The 8,174-nt window shown below is 44.4% G+C and overlaps 1 protein-coding gene across 1 annotated transcript in view; it reads right to left on the bottom strand.

Moving 5' to 3' along the window:
• Positions 1 to 4,313, bottom strand: part of LOC104167071 (ubiquitin-conjugating enzyme E2 D2-like) — a 25,146-nt gene extending 20,833 nt beyond the window's left edge. Inside the window, exon 1 of the mRNA XM_009707196.1 lies at positions 4,281 to 4,313. The gene's annotated coding sequence lies outside the window, so the exon portion shown is untranslated. The remainder of the gene's footprint in view (positions 1 to 4,280) is intronic.
• Between the last annotated feature and the right edge of the window lie 3,861 nt (positions 4,314 to 8,174).

Below are 8,174 nucleotides of genomic sequence, written 5' to 3'. Positions count from 1 at the left end.
GGAAAAAGCTTGCCGCCTAACAGCCTTTTGTTAATTACACACAGTATTTAAGCTCTTGAATAGATGATCTCTGGGAGTTCCAGCCTCTACTTCCCACGAATTGGGAGGCCACCACTAGCCAAAGCCTCTCCTGTTACAAGACAGGAATGCTGCCTTACATCAAACAGGTAAATCTCAGGATTTTCCCCTGACTATGCAATCCCCTGGAAGCCTTGCAGTGGAGATATAAAGCTTCACATACCCTGACTACCGTAAGGCGCACACACAAGTTCGGTTTTGCTCTCAGCAGCTCCCAACTTCTAAAGAGCCCAGCTGAAAGCCTCCTGACTTGCACACCAGACTACTGAAGCTTTTCTAGTTCTCCTCAGCTTCTTACAGTGCTGACCTGAGCAAACCTTACTCCCACACTTCGTGGTTCAGCATGGACTTGGACAGGAGTAGATACTGAGCATGCAGCACCTGCTGAAGAGCCTACTCCCTCCTGAAGGTGGAGAGAAGCTCCAGATAGCCTCAGAGGAGGAAAGCCCTTCAGAATTGTCAGTTACGCATGCCAACTCAGAGTAGCCAATTTCAGCCAAGTGAGAATTGCCTCCTTACCTCCTGGTTGCAAGTATCAGCTACCACAAAGATCAGTAAGGCACTCTCACTCCCCACCAGCACACTTCACACCACTTACTGTACATCTCTCTCTGCTTTAACTCCAGAACATTAAACATGCCCAGTATCATCCCGAGCCACAGAAGAATACTGCTCCACCCTAGAGAAATGCACATACTACAAAAGTTTTCAGATACCAACAGCCTGAAAAAGTAGCAGACTGCACTGTGCTTCACTTCAGCATCAGTAAGCCAAGGACACGCCATACAACTAGTGCAGCAGAGGAACTTGCAGCCACTTACACACAATTTTGCTGGCATCTGAAGGCGACACACCTTCTTCGTGGTCAGTCTAGTCACAGCTACAAAGAATGAAGTGAGTCTCCACACACACAAATTCAAAAGTATGGGCATGAAAACTTAAAAACATGAATATATCTACTCTTTCTAAAGGTACATAAAGTACAGTCCACTTCCAAAGACTATTGGACTCTAACCTTCTGGAAAAGACAATTTAATGCTACAATACTGAAAATCCCAAACACATCTATAAAAAACCCCACATGCCTAAACCTCTTTTCCTTACCACTTCTCATCCCCTTCGCTCCTGTTTTATACATAACTACAACGCAACAACACTAGACTTGGAAGGAGTACAACTGCAAGAATCCGTGTTTTCCGTGTAAGACCACAACCTACTATGGACTATATTCAAGAACCTAGCATGCACCTTCCCTACTATAAAGGGGAAATACTTACAAGCATGGGCTGCAGATGGAGCACATATTCTACCAGCTAGTAGAATACACAGCTCCAAAGCTGCCCCAACGTTCACCCTACAGCCCGCTGCTCAAAAGCTCTGCTTCATCAAACTGGATAAAACAACACACGTTCAGTGATACCACAAGGTAAGTCTCACAACAGATGCAGAGGCAATGAAGTTCAGTTAGTAGCAGCCCTGTTTCTCATCAAAATACTATTTCTTTCTCTTCAATCTTAAGTTCCAGCTAGAAAGAATACTTTGGTTTTCTGAAGCCATATATAGTATCTCACTGGAAAAAGATGACTTACAATGAACACTTAAACCACTTGTCTCAGTGATGCAGCTCTCGCATAAGGCAGCATTTCGAGTTCTGCTCTATAAATTCACAGATTGAAACATCACAGATTAAAAGGCCTGTGTAAAAAGCAACGCATAAGTTCCTTGCCTTTGGAAAAGTTTAGCAACAACTCTCAATTCAAGTCCCTACAACAGAAAGCCTCCCAGCTTTTGTAGAACAGCAGCTCAGATAACGATGAGGATGTTTAACCTCCACAAGACACCCCAGGAGTACAGCCACTAGCTGCTGTAGACCACCATTTGCTTCTGCACATGGGAGAGGCTAACGCATTACCAGGTTTCCTGGCAAGGCACAGATGATCGCTTTAACATGCCATTCTCTCCAAGCTGCTGACATGCTAGTTAAGACTTCCACTACTCACCTGTCAGACCTGCAGAGCCAAGTTTAAAAACAGGAATGGTGGCTACATACAGTTGGATTTATCCAGGTACAAATGGAGATGAGCATCCACTGCTGTGGCAGAGGATCAAGCTTCTGCATCTGTCCAAGAGACTGCTTTGCATTTTGAAGACCTCTGTGCAGTTTCCAAGGTCCTGCTAGCACAACACCAGACCTAGCAAGGTCTTTGCTTCCAGATGCTGCTGAGGGAGACTGAGAATCAGCTGGTTTGTAACTTGGAACAAATGACTCTGGAGTTCACATAAAACTGGAACTCATAATACATGGAGGATTCAATTACAGTTTGGTACCATCTACAAACCAGCCATTACTGCATGCATCAGATCCTAAGCTGCAAGGCCTGCTGTATTTCCCTGTGATCTGGGAAGGTTTGCTGCTCAATGACCAAGTCTGACCTTGACAAGACTAATTTTAAACCAAAACCTGAAGAAAGTCACAGCCAGTTACCATTTGCAACAGTTTCTGATCCTTAAGCACATGCAGAAGATTTTGCTTTAGGGACTTAAAAGTGAAGAGCCAAGCAGCCTTTAGATGAAGTTTCAGTTTGAGTTCTTCAGCTCCCAGGAGGCTACCTCACCATGAACTGCCTTCAGCTGGAAAGCCAACTTGCAGAACTTAAAGTTTCTGTCATCTCCCCTACAGCATAATACCCTTGGGGTTGGGCCCACTGCTGTGGAACATAAACCATTAACTTGACCCATCTTACAGTTAAAAGTATTAATTAGTTCCTCAGCAAAAATGAGGAAGTGGAAGCATGACGCAAAGCAAAGCAAGGTTCAAAGTGTCTTGCCCAAAGGTCAAGTTGAATGAACCTACTACCATTACATCCATGAACTAGATATCCTAAAACTTGTAGAACTCACACAAGGAACTGATATTCAGGCTTCAAGAGCAGATTTAATTGTGCTCACAGGTTCTCAACAAAACAGACACTTACTCAGGGGTTCCAGGAAAACACTTGAAGTAAGATGGCATGTGCTGATGCTACAGACACCCTAGCTCTGCTCCCCAAGGTATGAAAGGCATCAGCTACCAGCAGGACCCCAGGGCACACAGGAAAGCCAGCGCCACAGGTCCCACTCAGACCCACACTACTCTCTTCCCCTTAGTTTATTTCCCAGTAGCTAGTACACTGCATTTAAAATTCCCATCTCGATCAAGGAGTTCAAACTGTACCAGTAGTTTTTAAAGCACTATGAAACACGTGTTTTAAGTCTTAAAGTTTAACCCTGCACATGTTTCAAGTTAAAATTAGTTTTAATTGTAAACTCCAAAGACTTTTGTTGGAGAAGTTCAAACTTGTTCCTCTAGACAAGAACTCGCTCCCCACTCTAACATATTCACGGTAAAAACTGCTCTGGCCAGAAGATAAGACTAGTTTTAAGGATTAAGTTAATGCTAATACAGCCTTTAATAAGAACAAGCAACACAACTGGCAACATCAAGAAGTCAATCAAGCAAGTAAAAAGCCAGCATCCTTTGGCAGTCAGTTCCAGCAATTTTAATAAACACAGTCAAGTTCCCCAAAAACCCTCCAACACACTAGATGTACGCCTCCAAAGAGCCAAGGATTATCCAAAGTCCTTTTCACTTGGACTCCCTGCTCCAGTTTGAGCTGTTTTCAAACTGTAATTTACTCCGAGACCACACCATTAGCTTGATTATAAGCTTAATTTTTTGCTTTAGGTTGCTGCTGTTAAGTGAAACAAGCTTTTAATCCGACTTTAGCAAGTATATTTGCCTGAAGCCCCTGAACCCTTCTGAGACAGGCAGTCTAGGGCTATGTTACAAAATCATGATTTATCTAACCAAAAAGGAACTTTCAGCCATTTAGCCATGAATTGTTAGCAGCTTTCAACAGAGCAGTGCCAAGCAAGACAGAATCAGGGCCAAAGTCAAATTGACAGTGCTCTGCCTTACCTCAGCAGCAGGACCACAGCGCTGATGAGCAGCTGCCATGAGCGGGTCCAGTGCAGACGTTAGGTTGGGCAAGAACCTGCTGCATGTTCCTTGGGCCAGCAGGCTCTACCTTTACCTGTCACTGCGTAGGGTGAGGTGTAAGAGCCTATATCCACCACACATTTCACTCAACCCCACTCTCTACTCCCCAAGCAGTACCTCTGTACGAGGTGGCACTCACAAGTGCGCACCCAGGTCAGATCACTGATTCCCTACAGCATCCATAGGTGCCCTCGTGGTCTACAGGACTTTTGCAATTCCAGAGTATCTGCCATTCTAAAGCTACTACTCCTATTAACAGAAGCATTTTAACCTTCAGAAAGATTTTCAATTCTTTCCCTTTGATAGAATCTGCTTTTTCAATGCTTGAAATGGCTCAGATCCACTGACTTTGACTTCTTACAAGACTCTGCAAAAGTTAGAAGGCAAGCAGTGTGAGAAGATTCAAGCCGCATGCGATACAGGAATAACCAAGCCAAGTGTTATAAACAAGTTCTGATGTAAATGTCACCTTTCTTCTTTTTTTAAAGCCTAAACAGCACAAAGACCAAAGCAATGCATAACTTCCTCCTGGTGTGGAATATGAGCATCAAAAAGCCCAGCTAGCTAACAGAAGCTTAACCAGTATTCTCTGTACTAGCAACACACAAGATATTTAACACAGATGGGCTGCGCTGGCAGCTCCACAAACACAGCAAGAGGCTGTAACAGAAGAACCACATTGTTCCCACTGGCTGCTGTAAAGCAGAACTGGTAGGTCAGAAGTAACACAAAGTTTGCTCAGCACAGGTAGCATACATATAACTCAGCAAATACTAACGTTGTTCAACTAGCCAACCGATCTAACGCATCCCACCCACAAGTCGTGTTCGTTTTGGCAAAAGTGATAGTTAAGCATCTCAGGAGATCAAGCAGCTCCAGACTACAGGCAAGCTCATCGTCTTCTGCAGCTGAAGAGGGACATCACTATGAAATATATAGTTTAGTTCTGCAAGCATCACCTGTTCTTTGGGCCTCTGCCATCATTCCTCTGCTCTAAGAGAATGTTTTACTTCAGTAGGACTGAAGCACAGCTTCCGACTTCAGTGTAGGGTCCCATCAAACTGTTCGTATCAGGGAACTCATAAAAGACAATGAGCTAACTTTTTACTTGCTCTCCCATTCAAAGCATTCCAAGTTACTCAGTTATTACTCCTAGTTACTCAGTTATGGGTAATGCATTTCCTAAAGATGAGCACCACAAATGGGGACGCAGCTGAATCTAAGTGCTTCAGCTTAAACCTTAAAATGGAAGCCATTCATTATGGCCCTCCAGTATCACCCCCATCCTACCCCCTGATATCGTCACACTACACTTCTCATAAGACATATCAATGATAAAACAGATTGTTTTCTATATGTAAAAATAACAATGAAATTGTTATACTTCGTTGTTATCCCTACGCTTCATGAGGACTCTGGCTGGCATCATTGCTTACACCCCAAACATTTCTCACAAGAAAAGAGTTCCGAGTTTTAGACCTGCAAGCCAGTAAGCACCTAAGCAAGAATTAAGAACACCACTGCCTGAAAGACTGCAGTGAACAATACAAGCAGCTATCTGATCGCAGGTCTCAAGTTTGAGCTTTCGGAGCATCTGCTCAAAGAACAGCTGCTGCTTTGTGCAGCCACATTATCCTGGCTCGAGGCTCTGGACAACCCCAAGAGCAACCATGTCACCAGAGCCAGGCTGGGACAGACAATTCAGGTTCTTGTGCCATCTCACACATCAGCAACAACATTACTTACCCACCTGCAAAAAACTTCTTGTTCTGCTCCTCTTCCAGCCCAGAAAAGTTCAACATGCAGGAGGCCATTTCAGGTAATGCTGTTGACACTGTATCAAAGGTTTACCCTTGAGATTTTCTGCTTGTTTCCTACTTCTCATCCCTATATTATCTAAGGACACAAAAATTTTGGAGAAAACCTCATAGTCTGCAATCAAGCATAAAACCCAAACTGCCAAGCACAAGAACCAGTGGCAAGATTGAGACCTGAAGACTGATATCAAGACTGGTAATATCCTCTAAAAATCCCTAAGCAGCAGCTTTCCTTCCCATCACTTCTTTGTACTCAAACCTACTGGGATTATTCCTACTTGATCTACATTCTGCAGGCTTTTGTTCTTGCCACAAGGTGCAACAGCAAAGGTCAGGAACTTGCTGTTCCTCTCGTTATCCTGACAGGGACAGTCACTACACATAAGATACCGCTGCTTTTCCCAGAGACCAGAACAAAAACAGGAGGATGATACGAACACTCTCCACAGGGTTTAAAATAGATGGAGTGTAAACAATCAGCAATTATTACTTAAGCAGTTAAGCGATACAGCCACCGTAACTCAAATTAGCGCGCTCCTTTCTAGTCTGTAGCTTAATTCCCATCTAACTTTTAAAGCACCTGGACTGCTAGAACAAGCAGTTTTATTTCCCTTCACGTACTTTGTTTGCCGGATGTGTTGCCTACACAGCCCTATCATCTCCCCTCTCCTCAACAGCCACCACACTTACTCCACTGAAACAATCAGTACCTTGCAGGGCTCAATAAACACCATCACTTTGGCAATACTCTCGCTACTTGCCAAGGCTTTAAAGACTCTCATAACCTTACACAGTCCCCACTACCCTTCACAATTCTTTATCTTTGAAAAACAGCATGAAGAATTGGTCCACGAGCACCCAGAGACTCCACACATTCAACTTCTCCTCTGTCAAAAACCACAGACTAGCAACAGAAGTGCTCCAAGAGCGCTGAATCCTGAAGCCCAGCATGCACTAAACCACAATAAAGTAGCTTTCCCTGCTTCCCAAATTACCTGATAGAAAATACACCCTCCCAAAAAAAGCCCTGCACTGTGCATCCCCCGCCCAGCCCCAGCAGTCACATTTACCCTGTTCAGCACTCCCTGCCATGTTTCCTAGGTCTATTCCGATGGCAGGCACACAACCCACTCCCCCAAGGAGGAAGCACTCTTTCAAAACACCTGCGAGCCCACAAACGTGCTGTGGAACACCCTTCACAGTGTATTGAGTATCGCTACAGAAGTGTCAGAACACTGCAGACAAGCAATACTCAGCTGGAGCACAACTTCCTTATGTAATCTGCTACCATACACTTATCTGGAAATTTCAATACACTAAAATTATACTCAAAATCCTTCCCTTTCAAGCTCTACCTATTCCATGAGCATACGTAAGCCTTCAAGCTCTCTTCAATCTTCCTCTCCACCTTAGCTTTAACTTGATCAGTACGACACACGAAGCTTCGCAAAAACTTCAAGATAACCTACAATCAAAGCAAAAACGTTAATACGTAATCCAAATCTGACACTACATATATAACAAAACAGAGTTAGCAAACTGATCTTAAACATGAGGTAGCGGGTTCACATCTGGTTCTAGGCAAAAATTAAACTTACAGGGTAACTCAGACCAGAAACCCTACAGGACTCACTTCTACACCTGAACCTTGCAAGGAGACTCCAAACTGACAGCTACACATTTTGTGGGAAGAAGGACATAAACTCCCTGCCTGACTCACCAAGCTAATAAAAGTGTACTTCAATAATCCTCCTCTTTTTTTTCCTGGTATGATAACCAAGCAAAGTACAGTTTTAAGACTACAGGGGGTCCAGCAGCAGCAGTGTTTTTCTAAAAGGCTAGGACATCAAGCACAGTTCTTTTTCCTGCTCCAGGAAAAGGCATCGCGCATGCCTGTCCCTACAAGTCTACTAGATGAGTCAGGTTGTAGAACAGCGCTGGCTCCATTAGAACAATAATCACACTATTTCGAGTAGTTGAACGTAACAAGTTTACTACGCTTAGCACTTCAGTCTCCAAGACCAAGATCGTTGCTCCTTGAAGAAGGAGAAGAGCCTTTCACCACAAAGCTTCCAAACGAGCTACGCCAAAAGCCCCAGCGCAGGCAGCTGTTTGTTCCCGCGGGCACCTTCTCCCAAGAGCGGCGGCCTTCGCTCCAGCTCGGGGTTCCTCGCTGCCCCCACGCGTGTCCAGTTCCGCGCCCCGAGCGACTCCAGAGGGCGAGGAGCAGCCCCTTAGGC

This window comes from Cariama cristata, unplaced genomic scaffold (genome assembly GCF_000690535.1).
Source record: "Cariama cristata isolate BGI_N322 unplaced genomic scaffold, ASM69053v1 scaffold28189, whole genome shotgun sequence".
In the NCBI taxonomy this organism is placed as follows: domain Eukaryota; kingdom Metazoa; phylum Chordata; class Aves; order Cariamiformes; family Cariamidae; genus Cariama; species Cariama cristata.
This window is presented reverse-complemented; position numbering and strand designations above follow the sequence as displayed.